Source organism: Urocitellus parryii, chromosome 5 (assembly GCF_045843805.1).
Source record: "Urocitellus parryii isolate mUroPar1 chromosome 5, mUroPar1.hap1, whole genome shotgun sequence".
Taxonomy (NCBI): Eukaryota; Metazoa; Chordata; class Mammalia; order Rodentia; family Sciuridae; genus Urocitellus; species Urocitellus parryii.
The window spans coordinates 195,467,639-195,494,328 of NC_135535.1; positions in this window are offsets into that span (position 1 = coordinate 195,467,639).

Consider the following 26,690-nt stretch of genomic DNA (forward strand, 5'->3'; position numbering starts at 1 on the left):
GGAATTCCGGTGGCTATTTTGTGCAGTCGCGTGGTTTAAGATAAATCGTAAAAGGCAAGAAGATTTAGGATATCAGTAAGATTTTTTTTTTTCTGAAAATAACTGAAGCCTTTTTTTCCCCTTCCTTCGTATTTTAAAAGTTTGTCGTCAACATGTTCAAAGCCAGAATAATGTGCAAAGTGAAGACCAGACACCGGAGCCTGCTGAGGTTCCATGCTAAGGCTGGTGGAAATACAAAGTAGCTCTATATGGTTCTGAACCCCTGAACCCAGGGAACCCGGAGGAACTGAAGGGAATGAATAGAATTAACAGGGAAGACACTGGGTAGGAGGAAGGCCAGTGCCCTGGAACACATCCACCTTCTCTGGTGGGAGTGACCAGTTTTACCAACTCCCCAATTGTAAAGGAGATAAAAGAGTTTATGGATCAAAGCAAATGAATTATCTAGATAATCTAGGTCAACTGAACACCCTCACCTGAATTCACCAGTGATCTGTGGCCACAGCGTGTCTGAAGGCTCTTATTATCTGGACAGCTGTCTCCATTCTTCCACTCCTCTGAATACATAGGTCCTTGTGAATTCCAACTTCCTCCTATGGCCTGATTCTTCATCCGGCTTGTTGTTCTCTGAGGTTTGTGAGAACAGACACTTGAGTAAATTCTGGAAGCAAACTTTTGGCCTGAAGAGTACAAAGAATTCATTCATTTAACAAGTATTTATGATTCAATGCTTAAGTGTATTAGACCTTGAGGATGCGGAAGGGACTGTGAGAGGCGAGGGGCCTGTTTGCCTACCAGCTGAGGTCTGGTGGGGGGAAAGACTCACAGCCGGGAGTTCTACGGCCTGCGCGGTGCTGGGATGGGGATGTGCAGAGTGTTGATGGGCAGCTTGACAGATCAGGCTGGGTTTAGGGGTCAGGAAGCTCATCACAGAGGAGGTGGTGTCTAAGACGGAAGGCAAAGGTCAAGTTTTAGGGAATGTGAAGAGAGGGTAAAGAGCGTTAGATAGCCTAGTCCGAGACAGTGCTGGGGAACTGAGACTTCCCACGGTGACGCCTGAATGAGCACCAGGTGGTCAGTAGAACTTCAGTGCCTCTGAGCAGAATGATGGCCATCGTTAAAATCACAGTTGAAGCATGGACATGGCCTGCCGTCCCAGTTCTACCCGGAGTCGTGGTTAATTTCAGTTGGTGTACAGGTTGGTATGTTTAAAGGCTGTGTCTGTATGACCAGAGGACAAGCAAGTGGGAGCAGGCTAGCTGGCAGCTTGTTTGCTGAATACAGTGCTAAGTATACCTAGTGCTAAGTATACCTAGTGCTAAGAATACCTAGTGCTAAGAATACCTAGTGCTAAGTATACCTAGCCAGGCTCAGCACAACCTCTTACTTCCAACCAGTTGACATACAAAAGTAAGGTGAGGCCCAGAATCCAAAGCAACAGGCCCATCAAGAGAAAGGAGACTGAGTTTTGAATTTTATGATTCCTTGTAGCAATGACATGGGCTCAGTGTATGCTCTATAGATGAAGAAAACATCTCTATTAGTCACCTAGTGCTGCAGAACAAATGACCTTGAAGCCTAGCAGCTCACAGCAGCCAGCGTTTATCATCTCTCAGTTTCTGTGGGTGAGGCCTCTGGACGCAGCTCAGCTGGGTGCCTCTGGGGCCGCAGCCTCTGGTGAAGTTGGAGTCACGCTCTCGGCCAGGGCTGTGCTACTGTCCGCAGGTCTGACGGGGGAGACTGCTCCCAGGCCCACTCGCCTGGTGTTGACCGAGTTCAGTTTCTCATGGGCCTTTGGATCGAGGGCCTAGGTTTCTTGTTGGCTATTGACCAATGTTTCTTGGGCTTTTTGTCATGAGGATCTCTCCACAGGGCACCTTATAGCCTGGCAGCTGGCTTTGCTAGGCTGGGTAAATGAGAGAGGTTACCCATGACAGAAGCCACAGGCTTTCTATGGCCCAATATTGAAGATGACATCTCATCACCTCTGCCCTGTTCTATGTGTCAGAGACAATCAGAAGACAGAGTCCACCCCCAACACAGGGATTTATACAGGACCTGGATCCTTGGGGGCCAATTTAGAGGTCACCTACAATAGCCCTCAATGAAGGAGATGCTTGTGTATGTTCTTCCTTGTGAATATGCTGACGTGTTTTGTCCTCAGCTGGTCTCAGATTAGGGGGAGTCAGATCGTCTGTTCACTCCCACCGTCGGCATGTCTACCACTCTCTGTGTCAACTTAGCTTGGGGGGCTCTACATGGTCCTCTCTGGTTGGGAAGGGCTGGGAGAGCCAAGATCTAAGCGCTGGCAGACCCACTGTCTGGTGAGGGCCCTGTCTGGCTTCCTGCTGCATCTGCACTGTCTGGAAGAGCCAGGAGTCTCTCTCTGGCCTCTTTTAGAAGGACACTAATTCCATCCCCGAGGGCCCCACCCTCATGACCTAATCACCTCCTGGGGTCCCACCTCCTCACGCCATCGCACAGGAGTTAAGACGCCAACATAGGAACTTGGGAGGATGTCCACATTCAGACCATTGCAGGAAGGCCTGGGACTTGGTCACGTCTCCTCTGTCTTGTTGTGTTTTGTTTTGTTTTTGGACACCCATGAAAGATAGAAGATTATTTTCATTCAGTTCAATATAGTCCCCTTTCTAGGCCCCATGTTGTCCAGGCACTGGGGATGCTCTTGAAAAGGAGCTCCTGCCAGGAGAAGCCACCACACGACCTCATCATCATCCATGAGAAGCACAGGAAGACACAAGGGAGGGGGGAGGTAGGGCCTGCATCTTCAAGAAGAGTCGGAGGACTCGTACCAAGAAGGTGGGCCTCCAGCTGGCTCTGGCAGAGGGGGGAGGAGGCCTCGTCTCTCTTCAAGGTTTTCATGGCCTGACCAGCTCTTCCTTAGCCCCCTCAGAATCGCTCCTTCAATATGAAGGCAAAAAGAAAAAAAAAAAGAAAGAACAAGCCAATTCCAGTTTCCTTTTCTTCTCTCTTTTCTTTCTCTTCCTCCTTCTTCATGAGAAGCTCAGAACAGTCCACTGGGCTTTTCATCTGGCCCTTCCCACATCCTCCTTCTCCTCGGCTCCATCTCTGGTCACATAAGCCGTGTACTCCAGCCCCCAATGTCTCTGGTCTCTGAGCCCCTGGATGGATCCCCTCCCACTAAAATGGCAGCATCAGTTCATGGAGAGCTTCATCTTAGCAAAGGACAAGCCAGCCCAGAGGGACTGGACCCACAACTGCTCACGGCATTCTTTCCTCTTCACGGAACAAAACTTATCTTTCGCTTTTCATCCAAGAGAACTTTCCTCCCAGGTTGACTTTTGAATGAAACACATTTAGGGCCTGATTATTTGTCTTTGGGAACCTCCCATGACCAGCTCTGCTTTGCAATGGCCACAACCAGAGAGGTGGGTTGGAGTTGGGAGTGGGATGAGATTTGACGGTTTGGAAAGAGTTCTGATGTGTTTCCAAACCACCACCGACAGGGATTCGGGATACTCAGATGCAGTCACACCAGATTCCTGGAAATAGGGAGGGGAGAGTGAGATAAAACAAGGGAGACTGCAATTAACATTCAAACGAGAGCTGGAGGAAACCCCAACTGAAAATTCTGGCATCTGGTAGATTTCAAGCTCAAGGATTAACATCTCCAAGTTAGGAGGCAGTAATTTTCAAGGAAAGGTAGCTCATAACACGGAGCATAATATTAACAGAGCAGGCTGCTTGCCCAAACTTATTTTATTTTCATTTGTATTATTGGTTTGAAAACTCCCCTGAGTCTCTGATCCATATCATGTTGGCACGTGTCCCTGCAGAAACTAAAATGCTGAGCCAGCATCACACTCCCACTATTTTTCTTGACTTGGGAGAGGCCCAGAGAAATCTAGGTTGATACAGGAAGAGTGATAAAACTCTCAGCCCTATTCCGCAACAGATCATGCCCCTAGGGGGACATTTGGAAGGCTGGATATTTTTCAGTTGAAACACAAGAATAATGGTTATGCAAAAGCCTCCATGATAAAACCATGCATGTGTGTATGTGCATGTGTGTGTGTGGGTGTGTGTGACATGCATGCATGTTTTTGCAAGACAATTGTGGGGAGAGTTCAGTTATGATCACACATCAGTTTGGGTAATTGCCAATGGGTGACCTCCAAAAGACATAGCAGTATCCACTGGCGTCATGTTGTTTTAACCACATTTACAATTGTGACTTCTTTGTCTTCTCCCCAGCTGCTTAAGTCAGGAGAATGATCTTGCATGACTGTTTTGCGCAGGCGGAGACTGAGGGTTCACCTTACGCTACAGGCCAGACAGTGGAGGACAAAGCCAGGACTCTAAACCCTGTGACCTTCATGTTTATAGTTAACTCTCCTTTCCTCTTACTCTGAATACCCCAAGTTGGGAAAGAAAACAGCCATCTGTGTTTTCCCAATCAGTCCAGGGGGTTCAAGCTCATTGGCTTCAGCAGATGGAAACACACAAGAAAACCCCCCTCAAGACTCCACTCCAGCCCAGAAGCTCACAGGGAGCCTCCTGTGATTTGGACACAAAGGCTGTTTCACAACCAGGTGTGGCCACTGGTGGCCACTGGCCCGCTGAAGCCTTCTGGTCAGACCTAACCTGTGGCCCATTCTCCACTGTGGAAGACATTCCGATTCTGGTTATTTATAGTCTCTTCAAGTTTTTCTGGGTAGTTACCCTCTCCTCCATCTGCCATTGTATGAAATATCAGCAAGGATGTCAGGGCTAGAGTACACCCTTAAGGACTAGGGGCAGCTGAAGGAATGGGTCCCCTCTCTGGCTGCCCTGTCATACAGATTCTCTCTCCTGGCACTTGGAAGACAGTGTGGGCTGTCTACTGTGTCTCCAGCTTCCTGCTTCCTGCTTCCTACTTCCTGCTTTCTACTTCCTGTGCTCCTAGAGGCAGGAGACTGCCTGTTTCACCATACTTCCTGGGCCACTCAGAAGCAGAGCCAACATTGTGTTTCCTAGAGATCTTTTAGATCCTGGGGGCTCTCTGCTTGGCTTTAAGGAAAGAAGAAGAACTAGTTGTTGGATCTTGGAGGCTATAGATGGCTTTCTAGATGGTTGGAATGGCCTGAATAAAGGTATGGAGGTAGAACCATGGTGTTTGGAGTACCATATGTGTGTAGGAAAGGAGTACACGATAAAGTTGATGTCTAAAGGTTTTGAATGGAAAATCAAGAGTTTGGAAAGCAGGGCACAAGGAAGATGGGCACTTATGCAGTCATCCCTGAAGGGATGATTAGATCCTGTTCTACTTGTCTCTTACCCTGGGATCCTTCTAATCACACCTTCCTCCTTGGCTGGGGTCAGAGAACCAGGTTGGAGCTCCATGGATAACCTCTTCATTTCTGGTAGAAGAATGGACTAGACCTTCTCATTTCCACAAGGAGAGGCCAGGAAAGCCTGGTGATTACTGCTGAATATGATCACCCTCTGAGCTTTCTCTGTAAACATTATCTGTTCACTTTCCTCTGTAAAAGCTGATGACCGAGTTCTGCTAATTCTGCTCTCCAAATGCCTGTCCTGTCACCCCCGACCCCCGACCAAGCCATGAGCTCCATCAGTCATCATAAGCTCTGGGAACCATGCCTCAGGTATCTGTCTGACCTTCTGGCCCCAGCTGTACTCTTCCTTCTACAAGGGGCTCAGGGTCTATCCACCATAGCCCACCAGAGAGAAAGAGATCTCTCCAAAGTGCAATTCCAGCATGCAGGCAATTTCCTTAATGTCTCACACTGCCTCTGGGTGCCCTGTGCTCCGTGTGTATGTACCTCTTCAGTAGCATTCCTAATGTTGCGTTATAATATTTGCTTCCCTCAACACACAGAAGCTTTCGTTTCTCTTTTCTAATAGCATTTTCTTCAAGGACTACTCAATCACTCCGAAGAGTCCTCCCCAGGTACTTTCTCTTATTGGCCAACAGAGTCAAGCAAAGGTTGTATAATCCAAGTTTGGCTGATTAAGGATAATAGTTAATCTGCATTCTCAATTTGATGGGGTTGAGAGACCCCTAGGGTTAAGAGATTTCTGGGTGTGTCTATGAGATATTTCCAGACATGATGGCAAGCTGAACAGCAAACCGGGGGAGCAGACCCACCCGGAATGCGGGTGGCACTAACAGGCTGGGGGCCTGAGTGGAACAAAGGCAAAAGGAAGAGGAAGCTTCAGGGGCTGCAAGGTGATTTATCTTGAGTAGGCGCCATTACCCCTGGACAGGGGACACCAGCACCTTCACTCTTCCAGCGAGGATCCACACCAGTGTTTCTCCAGGGAGCCTCCAGCCTTCCGCCTAGACCAGGGCTGCATCGTTGGTTCCTCCTGTTCTAAGGGTCCAACTGTTTGCACTGAGCAGCTCCTAATGCTTCCAGGTATCCAGGCTGCGGATGGCCAGTGTGGAACTGTCCAGCTTCTGATTGTGTGAGCCATTCTAATAAATCCCCTAATAATCATCAGACACATCTGGTGGCTTTCTGTCTGTCCCTAGCTGGTTCTGCAGCTTTTCTTCCCATTTCTATGTTCCTCAAATCCTCCTGGTAGGTTCACTTAGTTGTTTTTGCTTAAGTTCATCGGTGTCAGTTCTGTTGCTTGCCACCCAGAGAACCCTTACTGGTGTGGTGGGATGAGGGGAAAATGCGGGTGTGTTTTCTGAGATTCCAAAGCTCTCTGATTTCTGGTTGTGCAAATGAGGGGAAGTCCTTTCTTTCTTGTATAATAAGCAGAAATCCATCAGCTTCAGGAAATGGAGGAGGTAGTTGTAGAGACAGAATCTAGGTTCTGTTCTACTGTTCCTCCTCCCACCCACTCATCATTTTAGCTTGCTCAGAAATGAATTCAGTGGTGCTCTTGGCACCTTGCACAAATGCCCTCTCACTTAGCACTTCTGGGCATAACTGTCCGGGTCTAAACTGCCAACTCATATGATTCTTTGCTGTGGGCTTTCTTACAGGACAGTCTGGAAGCACTAGGGACTCAACACCCCTTGTGAAGAGTCTTCAACCAATAATTACAGGCTGATTACGCCCCCCTTTCCCCTTGGCCAGAATAACTCTGAGGTGCAAGTCCTGCGCTGGCTGTCAGAGTTCCCCAGCAAGGTTGTGCACCATGGGAACATGCTTGATTGACATGTTTCTTTTCTTGTCTCACTTCCCTATTCCCTGACCAGTGCTCACCTCCCCCATCAACTCAAGGGGATACATCTTGGAGATCACAGCCCTGGCCCCGCATTTACTGACTATGTAGCCTAGCACCCATAGCTCACCTGAAGCTTCATTCTTTTTACTTACATCAAATTTCCAAGAGATCTTCTAAGCCCATCTTTTCAAATCTTGCTGCATTTAGAAGTGGCCAGTATGTGCATGGATGTCCCCTTGAGGTTAGACGACCACTCTAGTCAATCCTCTCTAGCCAATAGGAGGAGTTATAAGGTTGGCTGTCAGTCCACAGGACAGTGGACAGGGAGACACCTGGACCTCAACTGGGGCCAATGATCTTTCCAGCAATAATCACATGGGTGTCTGCACAGTAAATTCAACAGGAAAGGCTGTTGATGAGATATCCAATAATCATTTTCAAACAATAATTTGATAGGTTAAGTGCAAGAAGAATCAGAGCCACATGGATTAAACTATAGTTGAAATGCACACTTAAGTTTGAAAATCGACAGGATACATGCTTAGTAAATGATAGCCATCCCCAACCTTATTTTTGCCAAATTAAATTATTTGGAAAATAACTCAGGAATTCATCACAGCCCAGGCTTGCTCACGCTCACTCCAGCATTCCTTGGCTTTAGTTTTCCTGACACCCAGAGTTAATTAATAAAAGCAACATTTGTCAAAGACGGCAAGTCAGTCATATGGCGGCATGTGTGTCATATGGTGTCATATGGTGTTGGGGATGGGTATGGTAATCTGCAAGATGGATCCATTTCCGGGAGAGATGAATGATGAGTGTTCACGGCACACACACCGTGTGTCAAGGCCCACATGGCGATCACTCAGTAAGTGATCACTAAGTACGATGATCACTTAGCTCCTGGAAGACTCCCCAGAGGCAGGTGCTATCACTGTTCTTCATTTACATGCAAGAAACTGCAATTTAGGTTAAAGGTTTGTTTCCTAGACGTAGACAATAAGTAGCAGACAGCATTTGAACTCTCTCCTTCACCTTCAGAAACCTCTGGGTGATTTTGCCCTCGGTGGGTAAGGATTCACACAACCACCACATTAGAGGGGGTTCTAATACCGTTCCCTTAGTTTTACAAAGCAGCACACTGATGATCTGAAGGCCACCAGATGGCTCACCAGCCCCCAGATATCCCTCCCAGTGCTTGCCTCACTCTCCAGGGCCATCTTTTTTTGGTTCTTCCTGGTACTGTGGGCTTTCTCCCAGTAGTCCAAGACCTAGTGAATAAAAAGTTGCAAGGTAAGAAAGATTTTAAAACTCTGAAAGAAAATCAACTGGCTGGATTTACTAGCCTCAGAGGTCACAGTCTTGAGGAACAGAGGTGTACTTTTTTCCCTGGCTGGGAAGACAGGACAAGGAGACCACAGAGATGACCGGTATTACCTGGTCAGACCCAGAGCCACCCAGCCAGGTGTCACCCAGCAGGTTCTTCTTGTTTAAAAACAAGAGAAACCCATTTAAACTGCCTTACGAGAAAAATGGAGGATTTTTATAAGGTCTTGGGGGTTCTCATGCAACCCAAAGGAAGGAAGTGCATCTGAACCCCAGAACCATAAAGGCATCAGGTACGCCGGTGGCTCTTCTCTCGGGCTTTCCCTGGTCCAGACTCGCAGCATGCCTTGTCTGCTTGCTTCCTTCTGGGGTTCTGCAGCCCAGATCTCCACTTCCAGACACACGTGACAGAAGATGGCCACTCCAAAGCATCCAGGATGGTTCCTATTTGAGAGACTAATGACCATTGCTGTGCTAATTCATTCCAATCTCCTGGCAGAGAAAATAAGATGGATTCAGTTTGAGTTTTCTGTAAAATCTCAACCTGATTCACTGTAGTCGAGCATCAGAATCCCTACGATGACCGCAGCTGTGCGGATCTGCTCCCGAGGCTGACAGGCAGTGGTGTGGCCTGGGAAGAACCTCCCCAAAGCTGTGGTACCCTGAGAATGTGGCAGAGACTCGTAGATGTCCACTAACATCTCTTTCCCCCCTCTTTGATAACCATCAAACTAGCTGACATTGGCTAAGCTTCTGCCTCCCCCCACCCCGTGTAATGGCTACATTCCCAGCTTCCCTTGCAAATACGTGAGGCCTTGCACCTTACCTCTGGCCATACATGTAGATGTAAGTGGTCGATGTAGACGTTCAGTGGTAAGTAAGGGAGGGGTCCTTAAGAGGAGGGGCCACGCCACCGTCCTCCCTTCTCTGAAATGGGGCCATGATAATGAAACCACCCTATTGACCCCCCTCCCCCCAATGGAAGCCATGTGTGGGGTGGCAGAGCAGCAGTAATGAGAGAGGCTGAGACCCTGCTCACATGGACTAGCGTCCACCCTGGACTGCCCGTGCATCCGTCCCTGTGCTTGAGAAATAGACGTCTCTCTTGTTGATGGCTTCATTATTTTCAGTTTTCTGTCATTCTCAGCAAAAAATAGCCCTCTACACTGACGGGCATGCAGAGAAGCAAATACGGGATGTTCTTTCTTTCCCCATTTTATGGCCCAAGTGACCTCCATACCAGCCACCTCAGGACCAGGAGGGAGGGCGCATCTCTGGCTTTCAGACTCTTCTTCCTCATCTTCCCTCTCCCCTCAGCAGCAGGGCCTAGGGCTCCTGCCATCTCCTCTCTGTGGGCATTGGACAGTCATTGGGGGATTATTTGGGGGAGATTATTTCGGGGGTGGGTTTTCCTGCTAATGGACAGATTCTTCTTCCTAATAATGACGCAGAGCTTTTGGAGAGCAGCAAAACCCTTTGTTCTCAAGGAGACAAATTATTATTTCTTTCTTCTAAAGAAGCTTCTCCTATGATGGGTGAAATATCACAAATAATTAGGCCAAGGAGCAGCGCAAGTCCCACCGGGAAGAAGGCATCGCGGCTTCACTTTCTGCTTGGCGCCGGAGCTCCTGCCTGATTCAAGCTGGTGTGAAGATAGCTGTGGGTACTCCCCGCCCGAGAACTCTAATCAGGCTCTTTACTGAATATTTACCATTTCTTATTTAAGTCTTCCTCTCTTGATCCGTTGTTTCACGATTTAAAAGTTCTGCTAGTATTTTGATCTCGTGTAAAAATCTCTGTAGTTGTGCAGACGCCTCGTCACCGAGCCTCCTTTGTGTGGTGGGGAGGGATCTGAGAGCAGGATTGAAAGGCTAGCCTGGTGTGGGAACTCGGGATGCTTCATGGTCTCACTGAGAAGGGGCTTGAGGTGGCTTGAGGGCCACTGGACCAGTGTCTCTGCCCAGATGCCAACAGGTGGGACTAGACAAGGGACGTGGAGGATCTAGGCAGCAATTGGCTCCCAGTAAATATTTGTATTGGCTGATGGGTGGAATAAAGTGTGTGAGATTTTTAAGATAAATATTCTGCTGTGGTTAGAGACAAGATGTTGATTAAATCCTGCAGGAGGCAATCACAAGAAATCAAGATCTAGCCGGCTTTATGCTTCCATTCTGAACCCCAAGTTATTGCTTCTCAGGAAATCCCTGTGATGTCATCAACCAATAAAGGAGTAATAGGTGAGTCCCCACTATGTGTTCAGCACCGTGCCAGATGTCATGAGTCATAGAAACATGAGATGCATTTCCTGTCCCTGGAGGTCCCATCCAGGCTCAATAAGAGAGTAATCTAACAAAGACCCATGACCATAGGAGTACGTGTGTGAATAACGAGACTGACTCCACAGCAAGGCATCAGTTACCTAACGGTAAGGGACCAGCTGAAGGTGATGTAAGAGGGTAGAGATGAGAGGCAAGGTCAAGGACTTCTTAGGGGTGTTAGATCTTGTACCAGGTTGTCTGGGTAGACTATATGAACAGAAGACAGTAAGTGAGCAAATATGATAAGCCAAGATAAAGAATTATATGGTCTAATACATCAGCCCGTTTACTATTGCTATGGTAGAATACCTGAGCCTGGGTAACTTATGAAGAATAGAGGTCTAATTACTTCACAGTTCTGGAGGGTGGGAGGTCCAATTCCAAGCTGCCAGTATCTGGGAAGGCCCTTTCTGCTTCATCATAACATGGTGGAGGGTATTACGTGGTGAGACAGAGCAAGTGTGCCAGCCAGTCTCCCTTCTTCTTAAAAGTCCACTAATGCCATCATGGGGCTTCATATGAACTTATCTCATCCTAATTGTCTCCCAAAAGTCTCACCTTCAGCATTGGAATATGGTGATTTCATGACCTAAACGGTTCTAAAGAAAGATTAGGGGAAATGAGCATTTGGATTTGGGGATTAAATCTCCAACACATGCATTTTGGGGAGGACATATTGAAATCTTAGCAATAATATAACTTGACAGTGGGTAGAGCCCTTGAGTCAGGTGGACCAGGGACACATCCCAGGTCCTCTGCACAATGGCTGTGTCTGCAAGCTTGGCCGAGTTATTTAACTTTTTTTTGCTGAGCCCCACTTTCTTCTTATGGAAAACGAGGGGGCTCCTAATAATAGAACCAAGGTCATAGAATTTTATGAGGATTAATAAGATAATACACATAGAGCGTTTGGCTCATCATGCCGCCACTGGAGCTTAGCTTTGTACACATTAATACTAATAGTAATAAGTCTAAGGCTAAAGTTTGTAGTGAATATGCATTCAGTGAATCATCAGTTCACTCAATAGCTGTTTATGGAGACTCTGCTTTGGGTCAGATGGGGTGATAAATGGAAAAGGATGCGGGCTCCTCTTTCACTAGGGTCACAGCATGAAAGGAGAGATTCGAGGGAGCAGTGAGATCCACGGGCACACACCTGGGAGGAAGTACAGAGAAGTGCCGTGAAGGGAGGAGCCACAGTTTCCTTAGCGTGAAAAGCAGAAGAATCTGACCAAGTCCAGGGAAGGCTTCCGGGGGAGCAGGGCTTGAGGTCAAGGCTGAAGAATGAATAGGAGCTTGTGAGCAGGAGGCGAGGGCCAGCTGCCAACCATAGAGAGACGCAAGGGCAGGTGGGAAGGGGCCGCGCCCCCAGGGAGGCCAGGAGGGAAGACGTGGGTGGGGGTCCATGGAGGTGTCCACGTCGGGGCTCAGCAGAGGAAGAGCTCACTGTGGGGACAGGAGGGGCAGGGAGGAGATGCCCAAGCCAGGTGGGCCCTGGAGTCCCCGTGAGGCTGTGATCTTCAGAGGTGGGGACACATCTGAAGTCATCTGGTCACATCTCTCGAGGTCAGTGTGCCTCCTCTTCCTCTCAGACCCCAGAACCACTCCCCTGTGCCACGTCACGCCTGGTGACATGGTGGCTTCTCCTGCTTATGTCTGGTCTCGCCGCAGAGGCAAGGTCTTCGTGGGACCGGAAACGTGCTCCATAACACACAGAACCTTGAAAACACCAGGGCTCCAGAAGATGGGATGTGAGTGTCAGACAAGCCCCCAGACAAGGCAGGTATGTCTCCTTCTCCAAGCAGAAGGTCACCTCAAATGCACAAATGCTTCTGAAGTAGTGAGAAGTCTACTTCCCTGCTCACTGCATCAATTTATTTGCATGTATCTGGTATCATATAAAATAGTACAGACACTGAGGCTCGTCATTTCCCCCAATCTTTCTTTAAAACCATTTAGGTCATGAAATCACCATATTCCCAATCTTCTCATGGACATTCGTCATCTGGCTTAGTTGTCACAAAGCCATGTTTGAATCCTGTGCCTGTGTTCTTCACTGAGCATCATATCAGCATCTGAATTGTTCAAGACCCAGCATTTTGAATCCATGTAAGATGCTGTCACTGAACATCTTACTTGAAGCCCCGAGAATTTTTGTCCTCTTGGTGGATATTTATGATCTCCACAAGGTCTCCATTTATAGGCTCTAAAAAAAAAAAAAAAAAAAAAGTGAACTTTGAAAGACTTGCTTAAAATACCTCCAACATTTTCAATGATGAAGTCATGGCTTCAGAAATAACAGTCCAATCTGTGTTAAATGTCTTCACCTCTCTTTTTCCTCCCAATGTGTTCAGGTGATGCTCTGGCCTCCCAGCCTGTCCCCGCCACCAGCACTCATCCACTGAGGTCACTTCTGACTAATAGTGCCTTTCTCTAAACACTTGCTCGATGTTCAAAATGAAATAATTGAGAAAGTGCCAGGAATGAGAAATCTATTAATACTCGTATGCTCTGGGACAGCTTCGCTTGACCATCAGATGTGCACACTAACTGCTTGTCAATTGAATATATGTGCTTACCTCACCTTCGGTCACAGCTCAAGGAGACGCAGGATAACATGGAAACTTTCACTGAGAAAACTACTGTGTCATTTTCAGGAATACATCTCATTTAACATAAGCCAGTCCTTCTCAATGGGGAGCATTGGGCAGCGTCTGCAGATACTTTTGTTCCAACCAGGGGACGGAGCACCATTAGTACCTCGTGGGCAGAAGCCAGGGATGTTGTTAAATATCCTTTAGCCCACTGGGAAACCCCCACAACATGTCAACTGTGGCAAGATTGAGAACCCCAGTTTACACTGGATCAAGGAAAATTGGTTCAAACTGACCAGGGGCCTCAGGTGGGCCACCAGGGGCTGTCTGCCTCCCAGGCCCCTCACTCCCCTCCTTTGAGACACGGAGCGTCAAAGTCATGTGTTTTCCCTGTTTCTTGAAGATGGGTCTTGAAAACGATCCTGCTCTGCCTCCCCTCTGCCTCCCGCTCTCACCCCCGCCCCCCGGGTCTGTGTGAACTCAGGATGGAGGGCTAATCGAGAACTTGCCTGTTGCTGGGATGATTGCATTAGGCCATCTGCCCCATCTCTTGAGAGCCCTCACTAAACGTTTTAAATATCTCTGTTCAAAGTTTCTCCTGACGGCAGGGCTTCAGGTACAAAGTGAACAGAAGTGAGGGCAGTCGGAGGAAGGGCCGTGATCCCCCTGCCCGACCCCTCTTGAGAGGTGGCCACGGAGGCCACCCCACAAACCCCCGGGGCAGAGATGGTGGCTGTTAACTGACAACCAGTGAAGGCTGTTTGGCTAATGCTTCGAGCTGGTGGGGGAAATAGTCAAATAGCATTTTAAACACTTCATTCTAGACTTCTGAGTCCCAAGAAACATATCCTCATGCCATAAAAAATATGGAGTGCCGAGCCCCTCGTCCCTCCCCTCCATGTCACGGGTAAATGCACAACCTGCAGGCTGAAGGCCGGGGTGCTGCCCCCTCCCCCTCCCCCGTGGGGGGCTGCATCTGGCTGCAGGTGTGGTAGGTGCTCCGTGCCTGCTGGCTCCGAGCAGCCTGTGGCGGTCCTCACAGGTGAACAGTGGACGGCAGGGGGAGGGGGTGGATCAATTGTCAGCCCTGAGTTAACTCCCCTTTCACTCGAGCTCCGGCCTCAGATCATTTGAACACTCTTCCAGGAAAAATTGCCGCTCCCTTTCCGAAGTGATCTTGATGGCTACTGATGTTTTTATGATTATTAATAAAATCTCCAAGACAGGATTTTATGGGCACACAGAGACTCTAAAAAGTCATTCTTTTGCCTTGGAAAATTGTGTATGTTAAGAACGATGAAGGGAATTTTAAATAAGAAATGTTTGAGTGAAAGTCAGGGTGCAAAAGACAGAATTTCGAGAACCCCTGTGACTCCTTTCAATGTCGAATCTGCTTCCTGCAAAGGCCTTCTCGGGATGTGTTTCCTGAAGATAGTGCGGCCCCCGGAGGCTCAGCAGTAGCTTCAGTTTAGGTGGGTGGCCACAGGTCTTCTCAGGAAAATGCATCGCTCCAGATTCTTTCATTTGTTTCTTATCATCTGCTTTCCTTCCCCCTCCTCCCTCTCCCTCCTCCACTTCTATCCTGTCAACATATTCTTTGGAGTTTCACAGACCTGTTCACTGAAATTATAAAATCAAAGCGACTTAAAAAGGAACCCCAATTCTTCTCTAACCTCCAAATGAGAGTGGGTTGAAAAATGAGCCAAATGCAAGGGGCATGATGAGTTAAACATGGATGCATCCCGAGCAAACAGGAAGGGCAGAGCCCCCGACATCTGGTTGGAAGTCAGCTTCATAATTCATGCAGATATTGAGAAGAAAATTCCTCGGTGGAGCCTGGAAAATTTGAGCTTTGCTCAATGCAAGGGCATAAACCAGCATGTTTCCATGTCCAGTCTTTGCTTGAAAAAGTGAAAGGGGTACATATGCTCCTTCTCCACCTGCTCCTCCTCCTCCACCTCCTCCACCTGCTCCACTTCCTCCACCTCCTCCTCCTCTACCTCCTCCTCCTCCACCTCCTCCACCCCCTGCTCCTCTACCTCCTCCTCTTCCTCCTCCACCTCCTCCTCCTCCACCTCCTCCACTCCTCCACCTCCTCCACCTGCTCCTCCTCCTCCTCCCTCCTCCTCCCACCACCTCCTCCTCCTCCACCTCCTCCACCTCCTCCTCCTCCACCTCCTCCACCTGCTCTTCCTCCTCCTCCTCCTCCTCCACCTCCTCCTCCACCTCCTCCACCCCCTGCTCCTCTACCTCCTCCTCTTCCTCCTCCACCTCCTCCTCCTCCACCTCCTCCTCCTCCTCCTCCACCTCCTCCTCCTCCTCCTCCTCCTCCTCCTCCTCCTCCTCCTCCTCCACCTCCACCTCCTACACCTCCTCCACCTCCTCCACCTCCTCCCCTTTTAAGAATACATCTCAGGTCTCTACATAAAGTTCTGTGTTTAAACCAGGTTCCTGGAAAACTTGGTCATTACCAGAGCATAATGACAGGTTGTGCATTCAAAAATGGGAGCAGGACCAACAAGGAAGCTAATTTTGATAATGAACAGATTCGAAGCACCCAGATGACAGAGCCTACCGTAGGAGTTCCACGCCAGCCATGTTTTTGTTTAGAAACTGTAAAACACAACATGCCAAATTGGTTCACTGAAAGAGTGCTACTTCCCAGAGGCTAACAATCTGTTGTCACTTGCAAGAGAGGAGAGGTTGCTGAGGCACACGCGTTCAGTTGTGGCAAGAGTCTCCATGCAGACGGGTGACCCTGGACAGTGGCCCAGGTGGTTCAGGGCCTCAGTTGGCCTGAAGCTTCGAGGGCTTGCATTCTGCTCTCTCTTCTGCATATTCCTTCATTCCTGTGTGTATGTTTCTATTTATGGGTTCAATCCATTTTGCCAGTGTAGACTCGGGCCGTATTTTGATCTGGAACATTGCCTTTTTAGTCAAAGTTATGTAGAACATTTTCCCTAAAGACCCGTCAAAGAAGTTGGCCATTTCGAATAATCTACAAATATTCATTCCTGAAGGGATATTGAATTTTTATGGACCTTTTAAACCCAACAACACCCAGTTGCTGGGTTTTTAATATGGAAGGAAGGAACGGAGGAAGGAAAGAGAGGGGATGGAGGAGGCAGGGGGGAGATGGATTGGTTTGTGCTTTTAAATCCAGACACACTGAAGAAACACTTATCCTTTCCTTAAATAATAAATGCTGGCTGCTACATGGTTGGATTTTAAATCATATGATAAAGTGGTGCTTAAGGAGGCTCTACGCAATGAAGATAAACATTTTTACTCCACAGGATTTCTATTTAAAAGTAGGGAAGACTATTTTAACATGAAGCAAATGCAATATCTGGCTTATTATAAAATTATAAATGTTAATTCTGTAATGACGGTTTCAGAAAGTTGATACCAAGCATGGTTAAATAAGGTTTTTTTTGTTCGTTTGTTTTGTTTTGTAGCAGGTCACTGTTCACTAGTTGAAGTCTCATAACACCAAGTATAATTTAATGGGAATTAAAACAAGATCCTGTTTTAAGGGGGAACTTTTGCTGGAGAGAAAAATCCCCCCAGAATATCAGTGAGATACTTCAGATAAACATTCAGAATTACCTTCTGGCTAACCAAGTGAGCCAAGAAGAAAGAAAAAAAAAAGAAGAAGAAGAAGGAAAAAAGAAAAAAAAAAATCTCAGCCCAGATCCCTGTGGCTAGTGGAAAGGATTTGGAATGGCTCATAATTTGAGCTTTTAGTTGTTTTGCTGTCTCGTTAGCTATTTTCTACGATTCGTTTTATCCAAGAACCGTTTTGGGTTTTAAGGCATCCTTCCTTGTTGCAAAGAAAAATAAATTTATATATTCAGGGAGAATCTGACTTTTATATCCTTCCTCCTCATTAGAATCTATTTGGACCCTCCACCCTCACCCCCTCTTCCAGCCTCTCTGTTTTGTGCTAACTCTTTAAAGGAAAGGGGGAAAAAAAAAGCATAAAACAAACACCAGTTAGAAGCAACCACCCTTGCACCTTGTGCTGGAGGTTCCTGTTTAGAAACAAAACACAACCCTTCCTTTTGCCTTAATAAGCATTTAGGAGGCTCTACCATCAGCCGGTTGGTAATGAGAGAGAGAGAGAGAGAGGCCGAGTTTTGATTTACTATTGTAGTTTAAATAGATTTTAATCCAGTGGAATTGTTTTGTTCTAATTCTTCTCTCCCTTGTTTTCTCAGTTCACTGACTTCTCAAAGAAGGACTTTTCCCAAGGAGCTGGCAGTCTCCCAGTACGATAAGGCCAAGCAGGGAGAAAGTTGTGTTGTTATTTTCTTTGTCTTGCTTTTCCCCCACTGCAAGACTCTGAGGCCCCATGGAAATCCTTGGAGTGCATTTGGCAAGTATGGACCATTATAAATGGAATGCAAATCAAAAGCATCATTTCACTGGCTCCTTTAGGTTCTTAAGCAGAAGAATGTTCTGATCACTGAAGCCATTTCAGGGCCTGAAATTAGAAAGTAATAAAAAGTATCACACTCTCCCTGGTGGGCAGTACATTTAATTGGTTCCCCAGCCAGAGTCCAGATCTAAGTCAGAAATGCTTACCCTGTCGATCCCTGTTCTGGAAGGACCGAATGCAAACACTACTGAATAAGTAAGAAACCCAGCAAAGGAAAACCAGGGACAAATTCTGAAATAAATAGCTTGGGGCTTAGAAAGTATAAAAGGGGGGAAAAAGGCATGAACCTCAGATTTCTTTGACCGCATTCCAGACTAGACAGCAAGTTTATGCGTTTAGATCAGCTTGGACCTACGTCCCTGTTGGAGACTGAAGTTATGCTACAGACTGAATTCTGGCTGCAGGATATTCCTTGGGAGCAAATGGACTGTGTTCACACACTCCTGGCTGTTTGGGATTTGTCTTAAAAGACCGGCCAGAGCCTCGATTCACAGCTCACTCTTGGCTTCAGCCAAGCATTCTGGGCTGGCCTGTCCGGTTTTGTGCATTCGGAGTTTGGATGCCGAATAGTTGGGACTTGCTGCATTCTCCAGAAGGACTGCTCGGACCACGGAGCCTGGTGCTCTGCTGCCACCTTCTGTCCCAGCTGTCGCAGCAAGAGACGGCTCAGTTCCTGGCTGTCCAGAAAACCCCACTACTGATCCCATCTGCCTTGGAGAGCCAGGCTCCGGGGAACCTGTATGTTCCCCAGGCGGGGATGTCTTCTCAAGGGCTTGGGGTTTGGCCTCTGAAATGGCTTCTTCCAGAACGACTGGCAGCCTGTTGGCTTTACCCTCCTCCCTCCCCTCCTCCCTCCCCTCCTCCCTTTCTTCCTTCCAGATCTGAAAGTTTCTATAGATAGAAGAATCTGGAAAAATGAATGGAAGGCAAAGACAAGCCTTTTTGTTTTCAAACATCAGGACACTCTTGTTTCTATCATTGCCAAAGACAAATGGGATGATGTGGAGGGAAGGAAAAATGAGATTGAATAGCGGGGAAAAGCCCTGACAGCAAGATCTATTGCCCTGCGGAGAGGCAGCCCCAGGGGTGAGCGATTGGTGGAGATATTTAAAACTTGAGTGGACAAAACATTAGACCCTTCACCGCAGGGAACAATTCTTCAGCAGCTCTTGGGACCTGACCCCCGTGAGCACACAGGTCCTTCCCAACTCTAATTTTTTATGATTTCTCAATTGACTTCCCATTCTATTAAAAAAAGTATTCTGTGCCACCGAGGAATCCAACTGCTTTGACGTTCGGTTTGAGGTCAGGGTGGTTTCGGTGTGCTTTCCTTTTTGTGCAGCATTAAAAATGCCCCTACACCTATTCTCTTTGAGCCAAAGAAAAGCAAATTCACATAATTAAGTCTGTAAGGCAGGGGATGAGGGAGTTTGTCCTCAACAGCTGGACGACGCACTGGGATTCGGGGAGTGGCACTGGGCAGAAGCTTACCCCCGATTGTGGTTTGTTTGTCTCATTGGTCAGGATGATGATGTCTGATGCCAGTGGGGAACAATTTTGGAAGGGTGGGGAGGGCAGAGGAAATAGGTTAGCCTGCATCTCCTTGTGATCATTCCTTCTTGGTGTGGGTTCAATACTTCTTACCCTCACCCTGGACGGGGGGGAGACAAAGGGGAGGGTGGGAGAGGGGCGACCTGCAATCATGTTCTTCGCCTGCAAGTTCTTCTCTAATGTGACTTGGTCCTCCACCTAACTGATCATCGTTAGGCTCCTATTAATTGCCAGGCATCGGCTGGGACCTGGTGTGTCCAAGTGGAGGTGAATAACGGACAAGAAAACAAATCCAGCCCCCGAGGACAAGTCTCTCAGCACTTCTAACTGTTCCTAGGACAAAGTTTAAACTCCCACAGTCTGCAGTGCATCATGTGACCCGGCCCCTTCCTGCTTCTCGCACCCCCACAGCCTGGGCCCACTCTCCTGTCCTGGGTGAGCTCTGCTCCTTCTCATCTCAGCGCTGCCTGCGCTCTCTCCAGCGCTGCTGCTCCTCCGCCCACTCCCCTCACCTCCTCAGAGCTTCTTCTCAGCTTCCAGTTCCCAGCCTAGAGGTCACTGGCACAGAGAAGGCTTCCCAGGCCTTTTGGCTTGGGTCAGCTCTCTTGAGCTCCCTTGGCCCTTGTCCCACCTCCATCAGAGCATGTGCTGCAGGATGACTCACCAGTCCAGGGCTGGTGATGTGCTGTCCATCTCCCCCCGACAAAGCAGGCTCCAGGGAGCGGGCACCTTACTGTTTGGTCTTGCCTCCCAGGGCCTCCCAGGGCCTCCCACAGGGTGGCTCCAAGTGCACCTGCCGAATGGATGGATGAAGCACTCTTCAGTCCTTAACATGAGGACGCACAAGGCACTGTCACAGAAACAGAGAAAACACGTTCCGCCTCAAAGGGCTTCCCAGGGAAGTGATGTCCTAAGGAAAAGGAATTTCCTGTGGAGTGGGGTCTTTCTACAGGGCACATGCCTGGTTAGCCTAGGAATGGGGCCACTGCTTCAAGGTTTTAGTATAATATACATCATGGTTAAAAAAAATAAACATTACTGAGATGTATCCTTAGTGACTCTCCTTACTCCCAACCTTCTGGGGGTGGGATCCTGAATATTCCCTCCCTTCCTTCTAGGCTACCTTTTCTACCTTTCTCCCAGTTGTGGGTCTGCCAGCTTCTCTATGGAGCTATTTTGGCATCTGGCTAGATTTAACGCCGTGGGCTGGGCTATGGAATCCGAAGTCCTTGCTCTATGTCCTCATACCGATGGGAGCTGGAAATACTTGAATTTCTCCGAGTCTCAATTTCAACTCTTACAAATGGAGATAATCTTCGTCATCCCACAGGATTGTCATGGCTACCACACAGAATCAAACGTGCAGTATGTGGTCAACTCTAGCACGTTGTGCCCTTCCTGTGAGCTCCTCTTGGCTGATTTCACAGCGACACTTCTCAAGATGGCTAAAGCTTGTTGATATCTCGGAGGACAATCGCCCCCATCAAAGCTGTGGGTGGGTGAAGGACAGTGGCCTTCCATCCTAGCAAGCCATCTCCTCCCATTCCCACCCCCACCCCCAGCTGCACAATCATCACGGATGTCGATTTGTGTCCTTGGCCGTCCTTAATGGGACTTTTCCTCCACAATTTTTTTTTGTCTTTATCAAATAATTTGTGCGTAGAGTGAAGAGTCAAATAACACAGAATAGTAAACTTAACCATAATTTAAAAATGCCCACCTTTGTGTTTTCAAGTTACTTTATTTATTTATTTTTTGTTGTTGTTCTTGGCACATGAATGACAAACTATTATCACGCAGAACCAATTTTAAAAATAACATACAAATACATTTTTTTAATTTCAGTACTTTTAAAATTTTTAATCCTCCTATTTCTTTAGTACAGTAGAAACAGGTGTCATGTATTCTGTGATGCCCTCTTTCTTTCTTTTTTTTTAAATTTTTATTCTAATCTGTTACATATGACAGCAGAATGCGTTACCATTCATATTACACATATAGAGCACAATTTTCCATGTCTCTGGTTGTACACAAAGTAGATTCACACCATTCGTGTCTTCATACACCTTCTTAGGGTAATGATGTCCATCTCATTCCTCCATCTTTTTCGCCCCCTTGCCCCTTCCCTCCCTCCCCTCTGCCCTATCTAGAGTTCATCTAATCCTCCCATGCTCCCCCTCCCAACCCCACTATGAATCAGCCTCCTGTATCAGAGAAAACATTCGCCTTCCTCAGTCTTGTTGAAAGTCCTGTTGTGAGATGCTGATTGACAGGGTCCCTAAGGAGAAAGGAAGTCTAGGAGGAATTGGTTGGCCCCTCCCGGCCCGAGCAGAAGGGACTCGGGTTCTTCTGCTTGTGGTTGTCTGGGCCCCAGTGCCGTGCAGGGGCAAGCGGACCTCCATTTACCAGGTACCCTGCGAAAGTCAATTTTTTTCTTTAGAAACATCCAAACATTCTCAGAGAGTGTAACTGTGCCCCCTCTTGTGCTCCACGGCCTCTTTCCTCCAGGACACACGTGTGAAATCTCACACGTATTCACGCCCACGGAGGCCAACCATCTGATTCCACAGGCCTGTTCTCCATGTGTCTGTCGGAGGCGCCAAACGTCAAAGGAGACCAGATGGGAAACCACCAGGCCAGGCCCCTGCTCCTCGCAGGGTGCTGTCACCTCATCTGAGCGTGCGACCAAGAAGACCAAGGGGTCAACCCCACCTCTGAGTCGTGCTCAGCAGACGGGAGGGCTTTCCACTCTTAAGTCACCGTGCATCACCGTCCCTCGGGGCTCCCTGCCTTGACCTCCTGAAGGTCACTGGCTCTGTCCCTTTGCCGCTCACCAGCATTGCCTCCTGCTGCAGAGCAGAGCCAGGGAAGGATCGGGGTGCCCTGTGGGGAACACAGACAGCCCAACAGCAATCGATGATGCCACGTGCCTTCCTGGCTTGCTTGGTGAGGTGAGTGGAGACCATGTGCACATCTGCTGGAGTCCTTGTCCTAGTGGAGAAAGAGACAGAATAATAGTCACCCACGGCACACCTTCGGGGTGTCACAGAGTGCCAAGAGCTTTCACACGGTGCTCGCCTTGACCCTCTCGGCCAGTGTGCGAAGAGCAAAGCTCTGGTTCCTTTTCCACAGAAGAGGGTCCTGGGGCTCAGAGAGGCTGAGCAGTCTGTGCAGACATTCCGCACTCCACATCCCACCCAAAACACGCCTGGAGAGCTCCAGTCCATCCTGGAAACGAAGATGAACCTGTAGGAATGACGGGAAGCCACCAGCTGCGGGGAACCCCGATTCCCGAGCGCACGCTCCCCTTCAGACCCCTTTCCAGCTCCCTCCTGGGATCTGTGTAGAGGCAGCATAGGCCCAGGGCCTTGCACAGTCACATGGCCTCCTTCTGCTCACCATGTAGCCGTTTGTCACAGTCTGAGCAGGAAGTTGACAGTGACTGGCGGCTGATGTGTCTCTTTGAGGACGGCCCGGAGCGGGCAGGCTGGCATTTTTTGGGGGACTGTCCTGGGTGATATTTCTCAAACCTGTTTTTGAAAAACCAAGAAATCAAGTCCGGTTAGTGTCTCACTGTCACAGAAGGGGTGGCTGTGGGTAGCATCAGAGGAGGTGATCCTGAATCGCCCCGGGGTAGAAACAATTGCTGAGAGAGAAACATGGTTTTTGACCTGCAGGAATTCGAAGAAGTGACACATAAGAGTTGTGTTGGCCCTTAGTTCCAGCAGTGGAGGCTGATCAAAGACCCCTGTGTTTCCCGTGACCCTGGCCGCTCATTTCCACTTGGATTTGCTGGGCAGGGGCAGAGGGGGTGTGGGGGAACATGCAAAGGTGCATGAAATCTTTCCACTAGGGCCAGCCTTTTAGTTGTGGTTTGCATAAAATCCCGCCAAGGGAGGTCCTTAGGTAGTAGACAGGCTTCAGTTTCCAGTTCTAGAGGAATGGCACCCTCTTTTCCTGTAGAAGTCTTCTCCTCTGCGGCCTTCCCAGTCATTATGGTCAGCCTATGTCAGAAGTTGTCAAATGTGAATCAAACGGGGAGTTGGCATAGGGACAGCCATAAGCCCCCTCATGTACTCACTCTGCCTGCTTGTGGCTCAATCTGAAAAAAATATTCCATGTATAATAATAATAACAACAGTAACCCAAGAACTATGCCAAGAACTTAATAAACAGGATCTTACTTGATTCTTGGACTAATTGATTAGGCACCAACACATTAGTATCCCCCACTTTATAGATGAGAAAGATGGAGGCTTAAGGAAGTTAATTAACTTGCCTGAAGTCATGCACTGGCAGGAGGGAAGAAAGCCAGGCCCAGGACTGGTTCAGTCTAGAACCTTTGGACCGTGTGCCACAGAGGCTAGTGACTCCCAGACTCCAGGGCAGCCTGGAGGCTAGATGGATGTTTTGGCCTCCTCCGCCCTTCTGTAAGTAAAATTTTACATAATGAGCTCCCCCAGGGACAGAGCCTGGAATGCAGAGACTTTCTCCTGGCTGATTCTGGGTTCCTTTATTCTACAGCCAGTAATAGACGCGGAAGGTTCAGCCCTGACTATATGAGGGCTCCATGCAAGTACTATGGGGAATAAAAATCCTCGAGTTCAGAATCCATCTTTGGAGCTGTTTTAGTCAACTTTTTCGCTGCTGTGACTAAAAGACCTGACAAGAACGAACTTAAGGAGGAAAAGTTTATTTGAGGGCTCACGGTTTCAGAGGTCCATAGACAGTCAGCTCCATTCCTCGGGGCTCAAGGTGAGGCAGAACATCATGGCAGAAGAGTGTGGCAGAGGGCAGATAATGCTCACATGGTGATCAGGAAGCAGAGGGACCCACTCAGGTCACCAAATATATACCCCAAAGACACGCCCCAAGGGACCCACCTCCACCAGCCATACCCTACCCACCTTCAGTTACCACCCAGTTAATCCCTATCAGGGGATTAATTCACTGATCGGGTTAAGGCTCTCATGACCCAAAACATTTCACTTCTGAATGATCTTGCATTATTTCACACATGAGCTCTTGGGGGACACTTCACATTCAAACTGTATCAGGAGCCCAGTATCTCTAGATAAAATACAGATATCCAGTTAAACTTGCATTTCAGATAAATAATGAATAAATATTTAAGATAAATATATTTAGGTTGTACTTACTATAATAATTGTCAACATTTATCTGAAAAGCAAATAATTGAATATTTTTATTTGCTAACCCTGATATCCCAACTAAAATTCAAAACAAATGTATCTGAACTAACCAACAAAATGGGATATGAGTCTGATGCCCAAGAGCATCTCAGAGACATAGTCAATGTGGTGGTAATAATAATAATAATAATAATAATAATAATAATGCACTGGAACCCTGAGATTTCTGCAATCTTTTATATTTATGAATCCTACATAATAAGTTAATTCCAGACTTAACAGATATTTGAATTAGAATTGGCACCGAAAGAAGGGGACAAATCATTAGGGTAGTTTAGACAGGTGACTTCTGATTTATGATTAGTGTGATTTTCAATCCTGGCTATATGTTGGGATCACATAGGGATCTTTAAAAGTACTGATGACTGAGCCCTGCTCCAAGAGGTTCTGGAGTCATTGGTACAGGGTGTGGTCCAGCCGTGGAGACAACAGGCTGAAAATAAAGAATCCTTACCTTCCAAGGCTTCACAAGTGGGGTGGACAAAGAGTGGTCAGGAATTTGGAAGAAGGAATGGATGCTCCACACCAGGAATGGCCCTGCAGCTTCCATGGGGGAATGGGAACCCAACAGGTGGAAGGATGGGGAAGGACTGGATGGGCAGGGAGGAGCAAGGAGATTGGGCCAGGTGAAGGGAGTGGCTGGGATCAGAGGGTTAGGAATAAACGTGCCAGCCAGGTACAGAGGACAGGACGGTCAAACTAAAGTGGCACACCAAAGGTGGCGAAAAAGTTTTTATTATCTGGTTTTGTTTCCACACATAAAAATAGTGCACCAACTTGTGAGATTTGTGAAAAGTACAGTAAAACAGGACGAAGGGGAAAAAAATCATTGATGATTAAATAGAAATCACTTGCAAGTTTTAGCCACTTTTCTATGCCTTTGGGTCCTTGTTGAGAATATACCATACCACAGTTTTGTGCCCTACATATTTTTCGTTATACCACAAGCATTTCCCCAAGTTGTTAAGAAATTCTTCATGAACATCTATGCCAGCTGAAATGGTTACTATGTTATTGATGTGACCATAGCCCTTTTCCTAAAGTTGGACATTCAGGTCGTATCCAATTTTTCACATATTTGGAGGGTTGATTTGGGACTCATGAAAAGGGAGCGGGAGAGTATGAATGTGTTTTCCTACAAGTCCGTGAACTAAAAGAATTTGCAGGTGCCTGTTTCAAACTGTGCTCCTTCAAGTCCTAGAGAAGATCCTCAAAGTTTTTCAACATCCGCACTGAGCTTCAGGTTCATCCCCAAAGTCAAAATGGTGCCCACTATGGGGTATTCTAAGCGGCGTGTTCTGATTTCTCTTTCCAGCTCCAAATCACAGTTCCTTAGCACAGAGGTGCTACTTCTTCCCAGTGCAGACCTCTGTCTGGCCAAGGAACTACTGTTGGGACCTGAGATATTTTTAACACCCAATTAAATTGGTGTAATTGGATAGAATTGAAACTTCTTTGCCTCCAGCTGTGAGCCATAATCTGTTTCACACCTGAGTGTTGTTTCGCTTGATTTTTGGGGACTTTCCCCAGTGTTGGGGAGATGAGGTTCAAGGAGAGAGTCCTTTCTCACTTTTCAATATGTAGATTGTTTCCCCACCATTTTGGATGAGTCACAGGTGGCTGAACGATCATTGTCAACGTCCCTGGGTTAGGACTCTACTGTGAGGCTGAGATTTTAGCACCCAACTTATCTCTGGGTCTTGCTAGTTAAAATGTCTAAGCAACACAGAAACAGCCCGATCAGGGAGCAACAGCCTCCAAGCTCGACTCTCAGGACTAATGTCAGCTGTGAACAAGACTGAATTGTGTTCCAGGCTCACCAGGCCCAAGTCCCCAGGCTTTGGGGATGACACGTGGATCATGCTAGGATGTTAAGTCCTGATCAGTTTTAAAAACATGGAGCAGATACATATTCTGTGGGCTGGGAAGTAAACTCAATAGGAGAGGCCAAAGAAGAAATACTCTTAGCATTTCGTGATTAAAAAAAAAAAAATCAGGTTTCTACAGCTGAATTCAGGTTAAACGGGAAGAGTTTTTCTGACCTTTATATTAGTCTCTGATCTAGACCCCTTTCCTGCCTTGG